Source organism: Chenopodium album, chromosome 15, assembly GCF_948465745.1.
Source record: "Chenopodium album chromosome 15, dcCheAlbu1.1, whole genome shotgun sequence".
Lineage (NCBI taxonomy): Eukaryota > Viridiplantae > Streptophyta > Magnoliopsida > Caryophyllales > Amaranthaceae > Chenopodium > Chenopodium album.
In genome coordinates, this window is record NC_137848.1 from 40247088 (window position 1) to 40270791 (window position 23704).

The following is a 23704-nucleotide window of genomic DNA, read 5'->3' on the forward strand; positions in this document are numbered from 1 at the left end:
CTCAAGTGTTATTGAAATGTTTCTGCTTTGAATGCACTAGAATATGTTGTTGTGGCTGAATTGAAAGAGTAATAGCTTGGTTGTTGTCCAGTTGATGGGTAGTATATATGAGTGTGGACTGGTGTGAAGCTTCTACTAAGTGTGCCATACCTTAGTAAAACTTTGTGGATTGATTGGTATGATAATTGATTGCTCTTCGTTCTTGGTATGTTAATTGAGGTCCCTTGTTGTTTTTACTTGCAGGCTCTGTATATACTAGTGTAGATTTTGTTGGGCCCGGGTCATCCACCTTGCCGGGACGCACGCACACTCAACTCCACATTAGTATGATATTATCCGCTTTGGACCTAGCCCGCACGGATTTGTTTTTAGGCACCTTCCCAAAAGGCCTCATATTATTAGAGTATGCTTCCACTTATAAGAAGCTGTTCACTTCCTTAATCTTTCCATGTGGAATTGGGATGAATACCCCAATAGATTTCTTCAAGAGATTATCTGGGGTGTCCATTATTAGAAGGTTTGTCAAAACCAATGGATATATTCCGTTATTTCTGACTTTCATTGGATTTATTTTTCAGTTTCTTATAAGGTGGAAGGTCAGCTAAATAAGATGATTGTATATCTTGCTTGCTGACATAATGATAGTAACATTTATGTTTGTGAATCGTTGACATTTAAGCTTTGTAGTAAATTTATAAGTTAAATTAAAATATGTGAAATATAGGTTAGACTATTGATATTGAAATTAATTAGACTTAGTTCATGATGAATATGGGCAGAAAGAATTGTCAAATGAAGCTGCAATTTCAGTTTTGGATTTGATTTTCTGAGGTGTGTTTTGGCTTTATTGAATGACTTGAATAGTTGAATATGCTGCCATGCTGCTTCCCTCCTGCTGCCGACTGTGCTGCCTTTGATGCTTCACTATCTGCTCTGCTTGAGCTACTGCTACTTCTGCTCTATCAAGGTTGTTGTTGCAGGTGGTCTGGTAAGGGTGCAACTATTGTTGCCTTGTCCTGCCGCTGCAGTTGGCCTGGCAAGGTTGTAGCTACTGGCCTCGAAAGGTTGCAGCTAAGTACCTAGGAATGAATATATATAGGGATTTGCTAGAATGAGAAGTGAGAAATGAGAAAAGAAATCTCCACCCTTAGATTTTAGTAACCACCGACGGCTCAGATTAAAACATTAAAAATTCACCTTTTTCCTTCATCCCCTCCCACGTTTCTATTTCATAAAATACAGTATAGTTGATGGTTTCCTTTCTTTCTCTCTCTTTTCTCTCTCTTAATTCTGTTTCCTGTAAACTTTATTTTTTTTTTCATTTGCATCGGCTTTAAATTCATGCAAACAACTCCCACCGAATGAAAACCAATCCAAGGTAAATTTGACTTTTTTTTTTTCCCTCTTATTCACAATTTTACTTTAGGGGTTCCCAATTAAAGTTATTGGGGTTTCCAATTGAACGTTTCTTATTGCTTTTGATCGATTAAAATTTTAGTTTCAAGGATCTGCAATTAAATAAAGTTTTTGATTTGTATTCTACCAAGTTATAATGAGAACCAAAGCTATAATAAGAACAAAGGAACTAATCTAAGCCCTTAGATCATGTTAATCGGACGGTCAACATGCTTTCCGTGTCATTAATGGCATTTTCGTAATATTTCAATTTTACAAAGTGATTTCCAGTTTCATTTCTAAAAAGTAAATGAAAAGTTAGTAAAAGTAAATGAAAACAGTCATAAAATAAATGAAATTGCCTTAAAAGTTAAAAAACTGGAAAAAAAAGTTTAAAAATTCGCGAAATTACAAAAATCCCATTATTAAAGTGTTTGTTATCATGTTTAGAGAAGAAAAAAAAAAACCTATTAACGACACCTATTAATCGGTGCACACCGATTAACTAGTGCTCTTGTGGATTATTTGCACTGATTTTGAAACGGTGTGAAAAATATAAGTTTTCGCACCTCTTAAATGAGTACAGGTTCAAAATCGGTGCGAAAGCCAATTTTGAATCGATGCTCATTTACTTTTTTCTACTAGTGTAATAAGACATATGTTTTGAGCAAAACAATTTGGTCAGAACTTTGACCTTTATCTATGGATTGAAGATTTGGTTCAGACTGAAGTGAGATTGGGAAAAAGAACACCTGCACAAAGAAGCATGTTAATTGGCCTCGAGGGTGTGTCCGAGGAAACCCCTCCTATGCCTAGGTTAGTATGTGTGATCGATACTCAAGGAGAGAAATCAATGCATGTAAGACCTTATTCACTTCACCTTATTTTAGTTGAATTAAAATTATTTTTATTGATGTGAAAATATTTTTGCTGCACTTATTATTTTTAGTGAATTAAAATTAATTTTACTGAACTGAAATTAATTTTACTGAACTGGTATTAATTTAACTGATTTTCTACAGTATTATACTTCTTCTTTAAAGTTACTAATTCTTACTAGCTCATGATACTGGTCAAAATGACTTTGTCTGAACTGAAATTATTTTTATTAATATAAAATTAATTTTATTGAAGTGAAATTAGTTTACTGAGATCTTGTTCACTTCACCTTAAAAAATAATATTTTTAGATACCTTTTTGTTTGGTGATTATTATATCTAAGCGAGGTGGGCCTCAATTGTAGATGGGCTGACTTGATCCAAATGGGCACTGGATTGCTTCAAGAACTTTGGGCAAGTGAGACTTGTAGGCTAAGAGGAGGTTTCTTGGACTTTTATGGCTTTTGGGCCATTAAATTGACCGGCCTAAAATGATGATTTTGGACCCCAAACAACATATATAATTGAAAAGTTGAAATACCATTGATCTTATTATTGAATCTCCATGATATATTAAGCTAGGATATTATAGTTTGATTCCATTGACATATAAAAAACATCATTGATCTAATTATTGAATCTCTATGATATATATTAAAATGATATGTTAAGCTAGGAGATTATAGCTAGAATCCATTGCATATAAAAAACATCAGGCTGCAAAGTGAGCTTGTTATTATAGGCATGAGCTCCTTATTGGTCTATGCTCCGTAAACAATGCCACAACTCCTATTATTTTCCTATCCCTATGATACTTGTAGAGACAGCAACCTTTTGACCTAGTAGCGAGTTTTGGGCGAAACCGAAATTGGTAGTACGTTCCATTAGCAATGACATAAGTCCCTAGAGATTTGCCTTTATATATGGTGACACTTATTGGTTAGACTTATGCCAAAGCTGTTGAGGTTGTTTATAGTATGAACCAACACTTTCGGCAATCGAGAGTAACAAAAATAAAGATCATTTGGGGAGTTTGTGGGGATAATGATTTGCCATTTTCAGATGACTGTGATGATGATTGTAATATGGTTAGCAAGGTGTAGATGATGAAGAAGGCTATCAATTAAAACCATGGGAAGTTATCTTTGGAGGATATCTATATACATATCTATATATCTATATCTGTCTATATTATATAAGCCAAGGGAGGAGGGGGAGTAAACTCCAACTTTTGGACTAACCAATCTATCTATATATACTATACTAAAACAGGGTACACTAGCTCCATGGCTGACACGTGTCCCTGTTTTAATTTAGTTTAAGATTTTTTTTTTTTTTCCTAGTTAAAAAATATTTCGGTGTATATTTGTCAAAAATCTTATTCATATATTTATTATCGCATATTATAGAATATTTCTCATAACTATAAAATCCTATAAAATCTTATTTTACTAAATTACTTAGTTGTAAGGAGTTTTATATAATATTGGTCAACTTTTAACATGTATAAAAATTTTGTCAAATAAATATAATATTTTTAACAAAAAGTTATAAAGTGAAAAACATTACTTTGTTTTTATAAAGAATCTCTATGATCAATTTATATGATCCGATCTATATAAATAATTTAATTTGTATATAATATTGGTTTTTTTCGGTTCTTCTAATAAATATTTGATAATGAGGAGTATTTACAAGCTTGAAAAACGAAGGTCTAATATATCATTTAAAAAATAACAAAGCCTTTATTATTTCCTCTATTACAAGATATACCCCATTTTTTCCCCCAAATATCTCTCAATTTATTAAAACAATACTTTTGAAGTTTTTTTTTTTTAATTAAAAAAAATACACCGTACTACTTGCAGCTTTCACGGAAGAATGTCATATTAAATACTATGTCTCCTAATTTTTACAAAAAATGACATGAACATAATTTGCTTGCTTATATCATCCTCCTAATCAAAGCATATGCATTATCCCATCCTTTTTTCTTGCACAACAAAAAATAATGCAAAGTATTTTATTACTTAAACTTAGCATTAGTAGCGCAATATCAAGACATTAATCATGCACTCTACCATCACTAGCTAAAATAATAACTTAATACTAAAACAGACACCAGGAGTGATACGTGTCACATCTTGGTGTTGTTTTTTCTCTCTAAAACTCCCCTTCCCCTTTTAACCTTTGTTTTTTTTTTCTTTTTGTTAATATCTATCTATATACTATATTAAAATAGGGTACACTACCTTCATGGCTGACATGTGTCCTGTTTTAGTTTAGCTTTTTTTTTTTTTTTTTTTTTTTTTTTTTTTGGTTAAAAAATATTTCGGTGTATATTTGTCAAAAATCTTATTCATACATAATATCCCATATTATAAAATATTTCTCATAACTATAAAATCCTATAAAATCTTATTTTACTAAAGCACTTAGTTTTAAGGAAATCTACATAATCTTGGTCAACTCTAAACATGTATAAAATTTTTGTCAAATAAATATAGTATTTTTAACAAAAAGTTATAAAGTGAAAAGCATTACTTTGTTTTATAAAGAATCTTTATGACTAGTTTATATGATCTAATCTATATGAAAATTCTTATATAATATTAATTTTTTTTTCGGTTTTTCTAATAAATATTTGATAATGAGGAATATTTACAAGCTTTAAAAAGGAAGGTCTAATATGTCATTTGGAAAATAACAAAACCTTTATTATTTCCTCTATTATAAGATTTACCACATTTTTTCCCCAAATATCTCTCATTATATTAAAACAATACTTTTGAAGATTTTTTTTTATAAATGATTGAATTCTTATATAATATTAATTTTTTTTTCGGTTTTTCTTATAAATATTTGATAATGAGGAATATTACAAGTTTTAAAAAGGAAGGTCTAATATGTCATTTGGAAAATAACAAAGCCTTTATTCCTCTATTACAAGATTTACCACATTTTTTCCCCAAATATCTCTCATTATAATAAAACAATAATTTTGAAGATTTTTTTAATTAAAAAAAATACACCACTTGCCGCTTAGCTTTCACGGAAGAATGTCATGTTAAATACAATGTTTCCTAATTTTTAAAGAAAATGACATGAAAATATTTTGCTTGCTTATATCATCCTCCTAATCAAAGCATATGCATTATCCTATCCTTTCTTCTTGCACAAAAAAAATAATGCAAAATATTTTATTACTTGAACTAAGCAATAGCAGCGCAATATCAAGACATTAATCATGCACTCTACCGTCACTAGCTAGAACATTAGGAGTGCACTAGCTCCATGGCAGACACGTGTCCGTAATTTAGTTTAGTTTAGGTTTTTTTTATTGTTGGTTAAAAAATATTTCGGTGTATATTTGTCAAAAATCTTATTCATACATATTATCGCATATTATAGAGTATTTCTCATAACTATAAAATCCTATAAAATCTTATTTTACTAATGTACTTAGTTGTAAGGAGTTCTATATAATCTTGGTCAACTCTAAACATGTATAATTTTTTTGTCAAATAAATATAATAATTTTAAAAAAAAGTTATAAAGTGAAAAGCATTACTTTGTTTTATAAAGAATATCTATGATCAATTTATATGATCTGATCTATATAAATGATTTAATTTGTATATAATATTGGTTTTTTTTTTTTTTTTTTTTTTTTGTTTTTCTAATAAATATTTGATAATGAGGACTATTTACAAGCTTGAAAAAGGAAGGTCTAATATATCATTTGGAAAATAACAAAGCCTTTATTATTTCCTCTATTACAAGATTTACCACATTTTTTCCCCAAATATCTCTTAATTTATTAAAACAATACTTTTGAAGATTTTTTTTACTTAAAAAAAATACACCACTTGCCGCTTAGCTTTCACGGAAGAATGTCATATCAAATACTATATATGTCTCCTAATTTTTACTGAAAATGACATGAAAATAATTTGCTTGCTTATATCATCCTCCTAATCAAAGCATATGCATTATCCTATCCTTTCTTTTCCTGCACAAATATATATATATATATATATATATATATATATATATATATATATATATATATATATATATATATATGCAAAATATTTTATTACTTGAACTAAGTAATAGCAGCACAATCTCAAGACATTAATCATGCACTCTACCATCACCAGCTAATCTTACTTTGTTTTAGATTTTGGTGGTAATTTATTTTCTAATCCCATCGCATGTTCATATTTAAGCAATAATCTAACTTGTACGTACTTTAATTTGGTCTGATCTAATAATAATGACTATACAAGGTGATTTGCTTTAATGCGCGTAGTACTTGAGAATTTCATATGTTGTTTAACTTTATCAAAGATGTCTTGGCTTAGTGGTTGTACGATATTATCATAGGTTTGAATTCCCTCATTCCCGGTTGTAATTTGTGCAGTTATAGTGGCTTATTCAAAAAAAAAAAAGGAAAATTCTCTCTGGTAACCACAAACTTTTATTTTTTCTCAGTGGTGAAGTCTGAAACTTTTGATTATCAATGGTAATCACAAAGTAATATAATTAAACTAATGGTAACTTTGTTAAATAATTTATTAATTCTTTAACCATAGCTTAGCAATTAAAGTGCAAAAAGACACAACTACCCCCATTTAATTGCCCCCAACCCCCCTTTCTTCTTCCTTTCTCTTTCCCCCTTTCTTCTTCCTTTCTCCCCGCTGCTACTCCCTTTCCAGCCACTTGCGCCGCTGCCTCACCTCCCTTCCCCGCCGCTGCCTTACTTCCCTACCTTGTATCCCTTGCCTCACCTCCCTCGAAAACAACTTAAATCCATACTCAAAATTAACGAAAATCGACCCCAAAAATCAACAAATTCGACCCCAAAAATCCCCCAAAAATGAATCAGACCCTCGTCTCTTCCCTTAATTTTCCTTACTGCTCTTCATCATCAAAACCCATCATCACAAACAAACGAGCATCATCAAAACCCAGCATTGATCACAAACGAGCATCATCATCAACATTACACAGTCGTTCGATTAAGACATTTGATTATGCTCTGAAATTGAAGCTTGCGGCTGCAAACTGAGTGCGACGGAGGATGTTGTGGGACGAATTGGAGGCACTGGTGATTAATTCGGCGGATGAAGGTGGTTGTAATCATGGTGACGAGGTGATTGCGGCGGTTAGCTGCTGTTTTGCTGCTAACCATGGTAGGAGCATAGTAGATGGAGCAAGGGAGATGCGAGGGAGAAGAGGTGCTGCTGAATGGTGGTTGTAATCATGGTGGAGAGGTGATTTGGTGGAGTGGATTTGGAGGTGATTTTGTAGAGTGGATTTGGAGGTGGTTGGTTGCGGAGGTGGCGAGGTGATTTGGTGGAGTGGATTTGGAGGTGGTTGGTTGCGGTGGTCCGACGCCGTTGTTTGGGTCAATTGACGAAGCAGGTGGTGTGGGTGTGGTGGTAAATGAGGGATCAAGCTGGGCGGCTCGGGGAGGGGGTTGGCAGTTGGCTGGTGGTGGGGAGGGGTTTGGATTTTTTTGTTTTTGCATTTTTTTTTAATAATTTAAAGGGTACTAATGTAAATCTATTATTACTTAACCAAGATTAACCCTAATTAATCGTCTAATGATGTTTTAATATCATTAATGTTATCATTTGTTTAGTAATATTAATTTGTGATTACCGTTGATAATAAAAATTTCAGAGTTTACCATTGAGAAAAAATAAAAGTTAGTGATTACCAGAGAGAATTTCCCAAAAAAAAATGTATATTATTGGAATTTATATTATATCATTTTTTTCCCTATCAATCTTTTTTTTAAAAGAAAAAAATAAATAAATAACGTAATAAGGCACAATATGCATACTGCATGAATTTTTAAGCAAATAAGCTCTCCACTTTATACAATGTGTTGCATATTTTAGGAGGTTGGATGAAATAATTTAGTTTTAAGGATTTTTTTATATTAGGAATGAAGTTTTAAAAATGTTAAGAAGTTCAATAAAATAAATAGAGAAATATTTGGAAAAAAAGTAGTAAATCTTGTAATAAAGGAAATAATAAAGAATTTATTATTTTCCATATGTTATATTAGACCTTTCTTTTTTTAAACTTGCAAATATTCTTCATTATCAAATGTTTATTAAGAATTCGTTTTTTTAATGTGTGCTCATGGAAACGCGTTAGAAAAACCGTTTATATATATATATATATATATATATATATATATATATATATATATATATATATATATATATATATATATATATATATATATATATATATATATATATATATATATATATATATATATATATATATATATATATATATATATATATATATATGAGACCACATCCCTTATGTGAGAACCCTATTATATGTGAGGACTCATTATAACCGTTGGATCAATTACATCCAACGGCCACAATTAAATCCCGGTCAACAACTCCTGCGTTTTTTCTCTCTCCTCCTTCCTCTTTCACGCGCTATTTTCTCTCTCCTCACTCAATTTCTCTGTTTTCTACTCTCTTTCTCTCTGCTATTCTCTCTGATTTTTCATCACTACTTCTTCAATATTCATCAATTCTTTGTCAAGGTGAGTTTATTGTTTATATTTTCGTGTTTTTCAATTAATTTTAGGTCACATTCAGTTTCATTCATCGTTGATTTTCGTTTTGATTTTCGCTGATTTCAGCTCACATTGTTTATCAATTTGTGTCGATAATGTTTTACTTTGTTTTTTTCATTGATTTTAGTTTTATTTTCGTTTTTTTGAGTAGTTATCAAGTTGATTTTGCCTTATTTTCGTTATTGTCCAGTTTTTTTGTTTTTTTGGAAACCTAGAAATCACTGATAATTTTTGCTATTATGTTCATTTTAGCTTGATTTTAGGTATTTTAATTTGATTTTAGGTATTTTAATTTGATTTTCGGTTTACTTTAGTTCTCAATTATGTTTTATTTTTTGGTTTTATCTTATTTTTTGTTTGATTATAGCTTTGTTTGAGTAATTATTAGTTGATTTTAGTTTTAATTTTGCTTCATTTGATTAATTATCTTACATTTTCTTTGTTTTTTTTGGAAACCTAGAAGTAATTGCTATGGATTCTGCAAATGCAAATGTTCCTCAAGAAAATACAATGTATGTGTTTCTGCTCATTTTATTTTTATTATTTGAGTTATTATTATTTTTGTTGTTGTTGTAGATTAGTTGATGAGTTGTATTACTTGTATGGGAGTTCTTGTAGATTAGTTGATAACTTGTTCATTTTATGTTTTGTTGTTCATTTATGAAATATTAGCTTTTTAATTGACAGTTTACTGTGTGCTTTAATGGTGATGGCATCACATCATCTATTTACATTGTGTATACATTGAAGGCGCGTTTATATAGAGATAATATAAGATTCCTTTTCTTGATAAGATGTTTGTAGATGTTGGTTAATTGATTACTGTTAATGCTGGTGTTTGCATACATTTCTCAAAAGAGCACATTCACTTAGTTTATAACATGATAAGTGTGACACAATACTTCTTATTTGGTGTATAGTGTGTTTATTAATTGATGTTTACCAGAAGGCATGGTCATTAGTTTATAACATAATAATTTAAAGTGTACCACTGTAAAGAATAACAATTTTATATAAGAGAAATTTCCACTAGCACAAGAATTCTTTGAAGTTTTGGCTCAAGAGAGTATTGGGAGAAGGTGCTACGACACTGTTTCAGGAAAATAGATTATTGAGTCTAATTTGTAAGAGTACCTCCGAAATTTCCACAACTTAGAAGCAATAAAAAGTTGTAGATTATGTTGGGAAGTAGTTTTCAATACATCTAAAACTGCCACAGGTTAATACTTGTATGTGAAAGCAAATAGGAAAAAAACTGTTTAAGATGGGAGTACAGGGCTCTCATCTCTTTTGTTTGTCTTAGAAATTCTCACAATCAAAATTCCCTGTGCAATGTTATTACTATCGTCACCACAAAGCTACCAACTTTGTTGTGTACTTAGTTCGGCTTTTCACATCAGAAGCCAAGAAGCTGATAGTTTGAAGGCGTTTTACTGTTCGGCTTTTCACATCATAAGCCTAGAAGTTAGTTCATTATGTTGCACATCAGGTCTTAAAGTAGATATCAGTGAGAAAGAATTTGAGTTTGAAAACAAGTTCTCTAATTTCTTCACAGCTTTGAAAGTAGTTGATAACTTGTTCATTTTATGTTTTGTTGTTCATTATAGCACTAAGTATTTGCTCATTTGACAAATGAGCATTTAACTATTTGCTCATTTGAGAAATGAGCAATTAACTATTTGCTCATTTGAGAAATGAGCATTTAAGTTTTTGTTCATTTTGTTAAATTAGTAGCTAAGTATTTGCTCATTTGACATCAAGGATACCTATTTTGTTGAGCAGGACATCTGTTGAGACAGATTCTGCTGTTAATGTTGGTGAGCAAGATGCAGCAGGGGCAGGACAGTTAGGATTTATTGGTGGTGACCAAGATGCAGCAGGGGCAGCACAATTAAGAGTTGGTGATGACCAAGATGCAGCAAGGGCATCACAGTTAGGAGTTGTTGGTGGTGACGAAGATGCAGCAAGGGCAGTCGTTGTTGGTGGTAACCAAGATACAGCAGGGCTAGCACAATTAGGAGTTGTTGGTGGTTCTACACAGCCACAATATAAAGGAAGGAGTTTCAAGACAGGATCTTCTAATGACAAAGGAAAAATGGTTTTAAAGGACACATTAAAGAAAGAAAAACAGATGATTAAGGTAGTGGAGATGAAATCCAGTAATGAATTGCAAGGTTTGAAGTCAGGCAATGAAGTGGAAGGTTTGAAGTCTCACATTCATGGGACATTGCATAGTCGAATGTCACCCTCATCCATTGTTCAAGTTATGGAATCAGTTTTACTTTCACAAAATCAGTTGAAAGCAGTTAGAGATATAGGATTTGGGTTGATGGAGTTTTTGAAGGTGACTCAACTGCCTATGCAGTTGGGTTTATGGTTGGTGCAGCATTTTGATGCTAAGACGTGCTCATTAAATATTCCTGATTCTGATCCTTTCCGTATTACTGAAGACCATGTGCATGAAGTTCTTGGGTTGCCAATAAGGGGCATAGAGATTGATAAAAATAATTTTTCCAGAAATAAAAAAGTCATTCAGCAATGGAAAAAGCAATTCCAAAGCAACTCACTCTCTATCAAAATAGGGGAGCTTAAAGAGTTTTTGAAGGAGCATAAGTCAGCTGGTGCTATGTTCAAACGGAACTTTGTAGTTCTTTGTGTGTCTACACTGATGGATGGTAGTCTTCTTATTTTTATTATGCTCATTTTACTTTCAATTTGCTCATTTTCAATTTAGTTTGCTCATTTCTATTTTATTTTGCTCATTTAAATTTCTATTTGCTCATTTCTCTTTTGTTTTGCTCATTTTTTTGTCAGGGAAACAAAATATGAATATTAATTCTGATATTCTTACATTTCTTTCTGATGTTGATAAAATCAAGGACTTGAATTGGTAAAAGTATATCCTTGATTCTCTCGTGAAGGGCAAGCTTTTCTGGGAAGAACGTCCAACTCGTTCTTTTCCTGGGTCTTTATTGTTTCTTATGGTATTACTATAATTTTTGTTTATTTTTAATGTAGTATTTCTTACTTATTTGTTGATTTTTAATTTACTAATTTTTCTTTTCTTACTTGTTTGTAGTTATTATATGTTGATCAATTTGTACTTGAGGAAGTTCGAGCTGCACGTGAAATTCCAATCTTGAAAGGGTGGACAACAACTATGTTGTCAACACGTGAGAAATTGGAACTCTTTAAAGGGAGGCTTGGAAATATTCGAGCTAAAAAGCTTGATGCTGGTTCTTCTAGCATGACACAGCCTAAAATGGTGTTTAACTATAATTTTCTGTTTTATTCTTTTCCTTTTTATCCTACATTTTTAACTTTTTTGTTTTTTATTTAGGAAAAATTCATTCCTTCTGAAGTGGAAACTCAAGTAGTTGCCAATAAGGTAATCATATATACGGTAATATTCTTTGTTCTTTTTGGAAATGACCAACTAATTTTTGCTCATTTGTCTAATGAGCAAGCAATTACTTGCGCATTTTTGAAATGAGCAAATAATTTTTTGCTCATTTGACAGATGAGCAAATTATGCAATTGGTTATGTGTTATAAGTAAGCTTGGTTTATATTTGTTAGGGTATTTTCTTTCAACTTGTTCTAATTTTCTTTTTCTTTTTTTTTGTTTTGTTTTTGTTTGATTTTAGGAACAATCTGATCCAATTCGTACAAAAAATGAAGAAAGTGAACAAGATCCAAAGAAGGTATTTATATGAGTTTTCTGGAAACCAATATTAATTCTTTGTTCATATGTGTGCTCTTGCATTACTCATATGCATCTCATGAATATAGAAAAGTATTTTATGTAAATGTTGGTCTTTGGTTACTGCAATCTTGTGAAACTCATTTATGATCAATATGTAGATATTTCTTGTGAGCAGGAGCATTATAGTTCTTAATTTTTTGCTCATTTGTCAAATGAGCAAAAACTTCAATGCTCATATAAGTTCAATTTGCTCATTTTTATATGACTTTGCTCATTCCATATCCACTTTGCTCATTTCATATTTACTCTTCTCATTTATATTTATCTTTTTTTTTTTTTTTTTTTTTTTTTTTTTTTTTTTTTTTTTTTTTTTTTACAGAAATGCCTTATGGAGCTTGCCATAGCATCTACAAACCTGTTCTTGGCATACATGGATTTCATTCAAAAACATAAAGCTGCCATCAAGTATTTTCCAAACAACGAGAAGATACAAAAGTTGAAGGAAGATGCCATGGGCATTTGTGATGAGCATAAGAAGAGCTCCAAAACTTTAACTGAAGATAATACTCTTTCATTTGGCCAAGATGAAGAGTATTAGCAAGATCCGGCAGTAATTGAAGCTTAGGATAGGTTTTCTAAGATTTCAAGCAACAAAAAGCATGCTGAATCTTCAATCAATGCAATGGTTGTTCATCCAAATGAATCGGAACCCATTGATGTTACTAAGATTGCTTCTGAAAGTGTTCAGATAGCAAGTTGTATTCCTGATGTTGGATGTTCAGATAGGGCTGCTAAAAATGTGTTCAAAAAACTTGGAGATTCAAGTTTCAAATCTGCTTCAGGACGTTCACTTGCCAAAGGATCTGGAACTCCTACATTCAGTTTAGGAGTCTTTTCTCAAGAAACTGATTCTCCCCCTAGCAATGCGCCTACTGAACCTGTAGTTGCTTCTGTCAATGCACAAGTTGGTGCTTCTGTTGCTGATGCTTCTCAAGCTGTTGGTGATGCTCTGAATGCTAATCCTGAAGATCTCATTTCTGATGCTCAAGAAATTGTAATTGTGCATAAGAGAAAAGGTGATACTGAAAAGAAGAGTTATATTCCAAAGAAACGCAAACCTCGGCCATCAGTGCTTCTTAGATCACCTTTTAAGTCCCGCATTATGATAATTTACAATCCATTATCACCAGTTCAGATGAGTGTCTTGAGAGCAATGTTTTCTGATGATAAAAATCGTTTGTAAGTATTTTTTTTATCTATAGAATTTATTATCTTGTACATTAACTTCCATTTGTTTTAGTCATACTAACTTTCTTTATTGTTTTTATGCAGTGAACCAGTATTTAATGGAGAGAATGGTCTTGAAATTTTGAGATTACATCTTGAGAAGCTTTATAATAAAAATAAAGTTGATATAGAGATCATTAATGCTTGGTGTAGCATTCTGAATTATAATGAGCAGTTTAGAGATCCAAATTCTCATGCTCATTTCTTTTTTGACCTTAGTGCTACCGTAAGTTCAAATTCTTTCATTTATTTTGTTTTATTGAATTATTTTGTTTTTTTGTTGTAATTAATTTTTTTCTTTAACATGTAGGACTGTCTTATTCACTATGAGATAGATTCTGTTGCCCATCGGAATAAGATGTTTTTTGAGGTTGCTGAGAATTTGTACATGAAATCAGTTGTACCACACAAGGATATTCAGCTTTTTTTCTTCCCAGTTTATGAAGAAGATCATTACTATTTGGTATGTTTTAACACTACCACACTGAATGGTAATATCGAGCTTTTTTTATTATAACGAAGATGCTGGAGATCATAAACAGCTTTTAAAACATTTGGTATGGCTTAAAAGTTAATCTCTATTCACATTATGTTTGTTTCTTTTACTTGAATGATCAGATTTTATTATGTTTGCTTATTTGATGTTTTTATTTTCAGAGAACTGCTTTTACAAACTTTATTCAATGTGAAGGAAATGTACAGAGTTCTATTTTGGCAAATGATATCAAGCGGATCAAAATTTCTGTGATTAATGGTTCATGGAAGTCTTCGGATAAAAATCATTTGCATTGTGGAGTTGCAGTGATGAGACTCATGGAAACATACATGGGTTTTGCAAAGTGGGATCCTGGTCTGAAGAAAAATAATGTAAGTCTTTCAGATTAGTCTCATTAATAATAAGATGTTTTGGTCTATTTGCTTACTTGTTCATTTCATAAATGAACAAAGAAATGTTTGCTCATTTCACAAATGAGCAACTAATTCTTTGCTCATTTCACAAATGAGCAACTAATTCTTTGCTCATTTAAGAAATGAGCAATTAACTTTTTGATTATTTGCTAAATGAGCAAGAAATTACTTGCTCATTTATCAAATGAGCAAAGAAATGTTTGCTCATTTGACAAATGAGCAAGGATTTACTTGTTCATTTCATAAATGAGCAAGGATTCCTATCAAATGTTTACTTTAATTTTGAGGTCTATGGTCCACTAAACTAGCAATACCTTAGGCCATTGCCTTACAAGTTACAACTGCAACTTGTGGTGTTACTTTTACTGGTCACTGAGGAACTTGTGATTAGGTTGTTGGACCTTACGCAGTTACGCAACTTGATTGATTTTAAATACTTAACGAGTTCATATTTCTGCTACTGTATATGGTTTGGCTCATCAGAGAATGATGATTTACATCTGAATTATGAAAAACTTAATGCTTTATTGCTCGAGGGTGTTGTTTGTTAGTGACATTAATGGTTTGGGCATGCACTTTTGTAGAAAAACTTGAACTCCTTTGCACTGTAGTTTCTGGAGTTTTTTTCTTGCCCAGAAAACAGTTTTGCAATAGATTGCAAAACAAAACCTATTTTCATAGTTTTTGACTTCAGTGCCTTCAAATAACCAACAAAATCTTTGTACTCCGACTCATTAAGTTTCTATTGAACCTGCAAGGTCAAGAGAAAGCATTTGCAGTGAGCATTTATTCCATCTTAGATCATAAACCAAATTGCTCTGAGCCCATTTGTTGTGTATAGAAAACATGAGAATTCCTGGACATTACGAATGGTTAGCTTGGCCTGCAATAAAGCATGATAAACGATATAAAGAAAACAGGAAATCATCCTTTTCATTGCTGAACTTTCAAAATGCAAGCATAAAAAAATACATTATTGCTCATTGTTGTGGGTTAATTGAAATTAGTTTGAGACATTAATCCTTTCAGTTACTGTCTTATAAATGTTAATTGAAATAAATATTTGCTCATGTTATTGAAATCTCCTTAATTGTATAGGGTTTGATTATGTTATTTGTTTTGCAGCTGATAATTTTGACTAAACTTCGTGAAAAGTACACCCTGGGAATAAGTACAAGTGAAGTGAACACTATTCAATCTGTTAAAGAAATTCCTCAGAAGAAGAAAAAGCAAAGTAAAGTTTTTGTTGCTGACAAAGAAGAAAATGCTGAAAAAGAAGAGCCCGAAGAAGAAAAAGTTCAAGGAAGAAAGAGCAAAAGACTGAAGAAAGCTGAATGTTAGGGAATTAAATAGTTAGTAGTGATGATTTGTCTTTTTTGGTTTAGGGAATTGGGTAAATTAAGATTTTATCTACTTTTAAGTAGTTTTTGAATGATGAAAAACTGATTTATAAACAGATTTTACCAACAGAAGCCTACCCTTTTTTATTATAGTGATGATTATATTTGAATTAAAATTCAATCTTTTATTTGTTTTTACTTCACATACCTTGTTATATACACCCAGTGTTCATTTGAAATATTCGTTCATTTGTTAAATGAGCAGACAGATGTATGCTCATTAAATGATAGATCAATGAATTCTTGCTCATTTGATAAATGTTCAAAGAAATGTTTGCTCATTTCACAAATGAGCAACTATTTTTGCTCATTTAAGAAATGAGCATTTACCTTTTTGATTATTTGCTAAATGAGCAAGGAATTACTTGCTCATTTGATGATTGAGAAAAGATATGTTTGCTCATTTGACCTGAGGAGAGCTGATTTTGGACTGGGAGATGAAACAGGAGTACAATTGTTCCAAGTTCATATAATGCTAATTTGCTCACTTGCCAAATGAGCAAATAATTATTTTCTCATTTGACAAAATGAGTAGTTAACTATTTGCTCATTTGATAAATGAGCAAGGAATTATTGCTCATTTGAGAAATGAACAAATATTTAGTCACTCATTTGAATATGTACTATTTTCAATTCAACAATATTTGCAAAGCATTAAACTATGATTAGTACAAAATTAATAATATATTATTAAATATAAAAATTCAACAAAATCTTATATGTATATAAAAGTACCATTACACTTTTTTTGGACAATTTCTAATATCATGATGACTCAATTCACCACAGCCTCTACATAATCTCTTCTTTTTATGGTTTTGTTCTACATCCTTTTCTTTTTCTCCCTTAATCCTTTTTGCACTTCTACCTCTTGTTTCAACATTTGACACATCAATCTCAGTCGTTTTCTTTTTTGAAGTCTCTTCATTTGATACATGAACTCCAGTCCCTTTATCCTTTGAAACTTTTGGAGGTTTGACGATTATTTCAGTTGGCACACTAGCTCCAATCAATAGCTCAATATCTTGCTCTTTGTTTTTTGCACTTCCAGCTGTTGTTTCATTATTTCTTGCAATCCTCTTTGCTTCCAAATCCTTTCTTATTCCTTGAAGATTTATCACAAGGTCTTGAATATCTTCATCTTTGCCTTCTGCCAAACTCTGACCATAAATCATTTAACAATTTTTTCTTGTCTATTATATTAGTACATTGCTCCAATAGGTTTCCTCCCAAGTCAAAAATTGGTTTCTTTAATGCCATAGTAGTCCACCTGTGTAGCATATACTGCTCAGGAATGGTTTCAAACCTTTTTGCTTTCCAAACCCAAATCATATGTCTACATGGAATTCCTTGCCTATAAAATAGCTTGCAAGAACATGTGGTGTCATAGTTAGTTGGATTAAACACAACATCAAATGTTCTAGTCCAATTTCCTTCACTTACTGTTGCAACTTCCAATTCATTTTCTTTCTTCAATTCATCAACACCACAAGAAAAACAAGCAATTTCAACCTCGTATTGAAATTCATAAAAGACAGAGTTAGTATATAAATGTGAGGCATGCTTTTCTATCCCTAGTGGTGTTTTGCACTCAGGATATTTGTGCTTTGAATCATTATCATTCTGACCTTGAGTGTGTCTCTGGGCATCAATTGCAGCTTCATATCTCAAGTAAAACTCAACAAGTGACACATGAGGATTGATAAAGGAGCAGAAAAAGTTGTTTTCACTTTCGGATCTTGATGTTGTACGCATTATTCCTCCAAGGAACACATCTCTGAAATAGGCCGGAATCCACTTGTCTCTTATCTTGTACATATAACCTAACCACTCATGTTGTTCCAAGTGGTATTCAATCATCACCTTGTTCCACCTTTCTTCAAACTCAGCGGGTTCAATTTCAAGGTGCCAAACGCAAGCACATAATTTTTTTAGGAAACCAGTTTCTTCTTGCATGATTGATTTCTCCACCTTATCTGGTAACTTTTTCATTATGTGCCACATACAGAACCGATGTTCAGTCTTCTTAAACACACTTCTAACAGCAATTTACATTGCTGGATCCTGATCTGTGATCATACAATTAGGTTCATTCCCACCCATTGCCTTGAGGAATGATCTGAATAGCCATTCAAATGACACGATATCTTCCTTTGCTATGAAACCAGCAGCAAAATTAATGCAATTCTTATGATGGTCAACCCCTGTAAATGGAGTAAACACCATGTTGTACCTGTTTACACATACAAAATAAAGTTTAAATGAGCAAATAATTTAATACTCATTTGAAAAATTATCAAATAATCGGTTGCTCATTTGTCAAATGAGCAAATAACTCAATGCTTATTTGTGAAATAAGCAAACAATTCTTTGCTCTTTTGTCAAATGTGCAAATAATTGAATGCTCATTTGTCATATGAGCAAATAACTCAATGCTCATTTGTGAAATGAGCAAACAATTCAATGTTCATTTGTCAAATGAGCAAATAATTCAATGCTCATTTGTCAAATGAACATGCAATTCAATGCCCATATACATACTCTTATCAAAGAATATTAGACTTATGGGGATATTCAATTTTCACATAGAAGTAATGAGCAATTAAACTAATTTTATTTAAAACAAAGTCATTAATTTAAGCCATAGCTAGTAATAACACATAAATGAATTACCTATTGGTTTGGTATGTGGTATCAAAGGATACCATATCACCAAATAGAGCATAACTCTTTTTACAAAGGGGGTCTGCCCACAATGCTCTACAAAGGCAATAATCTTCATCCATCTCAAAATCAAAGAAAAAAGCGCTCCACATTAGCTTTTTGTTGGTAAAGTTATCCACGAACATTTGAGCATCGCTTCCTTGAATGTATGCTTTTAAATCTCTACGAAATTTTTTGAAATCTTCCTTAGATGCACCAATGTTTTCATATCCTCCAACAATTTCCTTCATCATTCGAAAAGTTATAACGGGACCAATATTCACCTATTTAAAGAACAAAACAGTTTGTCACATGAGCAAATAATTCAATGCTCATTTTTAAAATGAGCAAACAATTCAATGCTCATTTGTGAAATGAGAAAAAAATTATTTGCCCATTTGTCAAATGAGCAAACAACTTTTATTAGAACATACAGAGAATTCATGAAACATAAGAGAATTCATGAAACAATTCAATGCACATTTGGCAAATGAGCAAAAAATTATTTGCTCATTTGTCAAATGAACAAACAACTTTTATTAGAACATACATAGAATTCATGAAACATAAGAGAATTTGAAAGTGTTACCTTAGAATTATTCACAATTATTTTTTTGTGTAAAATTTTCATTTTCCTTCCTTCTTTTTGGAATAGATTGCAGCTAGGTGTATAAAGTGCATGAGTATGTCCCTCATGAAATTGTGTCACTATGAATGTGTTATCATCACAATGCTTTAGGACAATATGTGCCTTGCACCCAACACGAGTAACGAGTCTCTTCCTTTTGATTGAAGCTTTTTCTTCATTGTTTTTCCCTTCCTTGTTATTTAAATCTTTTTCTACAGTAGTCTTTCTTTTCTCTTTGTATCCTTCCTTATTGCACAAGATATACTGATATTTCAATTCTTTGCTTCTTCTTTGTCTTTTAGTTGTAGACTTCCTTGTATTGAAACCAGAAGCAAATGCATATCCTTTATAAAATTCAAGGCCCTCTTCAAGATTATTAAACTTCATCCCTATAGCTGGTTTCAACTCATTGGGGCATATTGGATGCCATTCTTTTGTTCCTCCAGGAGTGATCAAAGGTGCTACTTCAGGAGAAACTACTATTGTAGGAGTAGTTGGCACATTTGTGATGGTACTTGATTGACTCTCAACTTGTTCGTTGTTGCTCATCATTTGTGAATATGCACCTCCTTAAACACACACACACACACACATACACTCTCACAATAATTTCAGAATCTATAATTAGAACTGAAATCAGTTTCTGAAATCAGAATTGCAAGCAAATTGAGGAGGGGGCAGGGGGGATAGGTTTGCTCATTTGTCAAATGAACATGCAATTCAATGCCCACATACATAAACTCTTACACTCACTCACACTCACACACAGACACACTATTACACTCACTCACACTCACACACACTCACACACACACACACACACACATACATACACAATTCTGTATACTGAGTGTTTTTACTCGAAACACTGAGTACTTATGAATGTCATTAATATTTGCTCATTTTAATTGTAGTTACCTCATTTTAAATGTTCTATTATAAATATTTAGGTTTGCTCATTTTAATTGTAGTTACCTCATTTTAAATGTTCTATTATACATATTTAGGTTTGCTCATTTTAATTTATTTGCTCATTTGAAATTTGATTGAAAATAAGAACATAATAACAACATTCAATTGAAAATAAAAACCTACTAACAACATAATAAGAGCATTCAATTGGAAATTTCAGAACATTTTTTATCATAAGTTTAATATGACGTCATTACAATCACTATCAAGTTTAATCTGATATTATTAAAATCTCTATCAAATTAATCAAACCTAAATAATTGATTCAATTCAATCAAATAATTGATGCAATTAAACATTCAATTCGATTAATGTAATTCGAAAATTAACATGTAATTCAATTCGAAAATTAAAATGCAATTCCAAAATTTTCAGAGATGTAAAATCAAAATATTTTTAACATTCAGATTAACATGCAATTCAAAATTAAAAGTACGAACAAACCTCAATGATGGATGAAATTGCGACCATTGAAATTTGCAAAAAGAAACCATTGGAATTTGCAGAAAGAAACCGTTGAAATTTGCCGAAAGAAGAGCATACTCAGTGAATCGCCATTGATAAGTAAATCGCCATTGATGAGCTTTGATTTGCAGACAGAATAGAGGAGAGAGATAAAGTAGAGGTTGAAGGTTAGTTTGTTAGGCAGGCTTATAATCTCAGCGGCTGAGATTTGTCCTCACATAAGGTGTGGGTTCTCACATAAAGGGTGGTTCTCACCGGATCCCGACCCTATATATATATATATATATATATATATATATATATATATATATATATATATATATATATATATATATATATATATATATATATATATATATATATATATATATATATATATATATAAGACATAAAAATGAGAAAAAGATCTCAAACTTTTTACTAAATTATAATTTCTTTTCTTAGTATTTGATCACCCATAACTGATAGTTTGTAAAGTTGCCTAAGATATATTTATACAATTTATTTGACAGTACAATATTGAATTTTATTATTTACATACGACACATTGCCTTTTTGAAAAAAAAAAATTTACACATAATTAAATTATGTTGTCAGATAATTTATGTTATTTTTATTCGTTTAGTTGTAATGCCACACATACTTTTACATAGATTGTTTAATTATATATTAGATGTAAATGTTAGTTGTCAAATATATGAATTGCATGAAACAATAATCGATCACAAAGTCAATAGATATATTAATATTAAAATTAAAGTCCATAGTTATATTGTAATATTTTTTTATTACATTTTTACTATTGAAGTAATTTTTTGTTGTTTAGATAACCACAAGGACATGTGATGAAAATTGATCATAGGATCCCCTGAAAATGGGAGAGAAACTTTAACTAACTGAGCTGTTGTGTTGATACATTAACCAAGTCCCGCCTAAAAAATTCTAGGGTTTGGACAGCCTAAAAAATCCATTTTTAGATAATTTTTTGCTTTGCCTATTAATATAGATTATGACATTATAATTTCTATATATTTGATTTGTATGTTTTATCAAATTTTATTTGTTGAATATAATTAATTTTCTTATAAAATTTAGACTTACCGTGCATGGCACGGGCCTTAAGCTAGTTGCCCCTAGAAGAACAAATACAATAATTAAAATTAATCAAAAAAAATAAAATTAATACAATATTTTAATAATACTTCTTATGTTAGTTTCCAAAATTGTACCACAATTTAGTCACCATATTTGCATTATTCCAAAATAAAATATCCATAGAAGAATGATGTCAAATCAATTAAAATACTACTAACATTATTATATAAGGGAACATGAACCCCTTTGCACTTTTATTGTAAATGTCGTATGACTAATTATTAATGTAATTCTTCCTTGTAATGGAAAAAACCTCCGCCTTCAAGAAATTTAATAATTGAGAGGGCCCTAAATTTTCAAAATACGTCTGGAAGGTTATAAATAAGACGTTGAGGCTGTAATAGAAAGTTAGCAACTGTGTAAAACATTGGAGTTGTAGCTTCAATTGGGCCTTGGGCGGAAAACTGGTGTGAAAAAATTTACCCCTTTTTTATGAGGAGAAAGTTGGTGGTTGTTACGTTTCATACCGAAAAATTGGTCTAAGCTGCACCCCTGTGCAGCTACAATAGATGCAACACCAACTCATTAAAAAAGCCCCATTGTGAAATGTTTCCAATTGCAAATGTGACCCAAACAAGAATGTAGCCCACCCACACAAATTTTACAGAAAAATCATCAGTTCCCAATTGCCATATTTTTTAAAAATATATTTTAAAAAAAACTGTTTAATCATTTCAAATTAAGTTTCTGAATTCATTTTCTTCTCCCTGTGATTTTCTCTCTCTAACAATCAAACAAAGTTCATTCTCTCTCCACTAAATAATTTAAATACCTTATGTTCATAAAATATTTTGCAAATTTACAAAAAACCGTCACTTCCCAACCACCATATTATTTTAAAAAAATATATTTTTTTTTAAAAAAAAAAAGAAAAAAAAAACCCGTTTAGCCTATATTAGTGTTTTTTTTTGGTGGAGACGAGGAGCAAGTCCAAGTTTAGCCTGTTTATTATTTGGATATCTCATGTTCATAGAATGTTTTGAAATGTTCCTAATATAAATATTTGTTGTTCATATAATTAATATTCTTGAGTATTAATGTTCATTTATAAAATATGTTCATATTTTGATCACACTTATGTTCACTTTGCATATGTTCATATTTTTTATGCATATCTGTCACTTTCTGAAATGTATATTTTTACTTTCAGGGACCCAATGCATATGTTCATATTTTAAATGATTATGTTCACTTTATTAAATGCATATATTCATATTTTTTTATGCGTATATTTACTTTCTGAAATGCAGATTTTCACTTTCGGGGAACCAATGCAAATGTTCATATTTTGAATGCGTATGTTCATTTTCTAAAATGTATATATTCACTTTCAGGGAACCGATGCATATGTTTATATTTTGAATGCGTATGTTCATTTTCTAAAATGCATATATTCACATTTGTAATGCATATATTCATATTTTTGATACTTATAATGTGTATGTCTCAATTTTATTAAAGAGGTGGAATATGTTTCATACACTAGAAGCTGCGTTTTAAGGAAGTTAAAGCTATTCTAGCTGCAAAAACATTATGCGGGCCAACTATTATTTTTTCCCCGGCGAAATTCACATAATGCACCACCTAA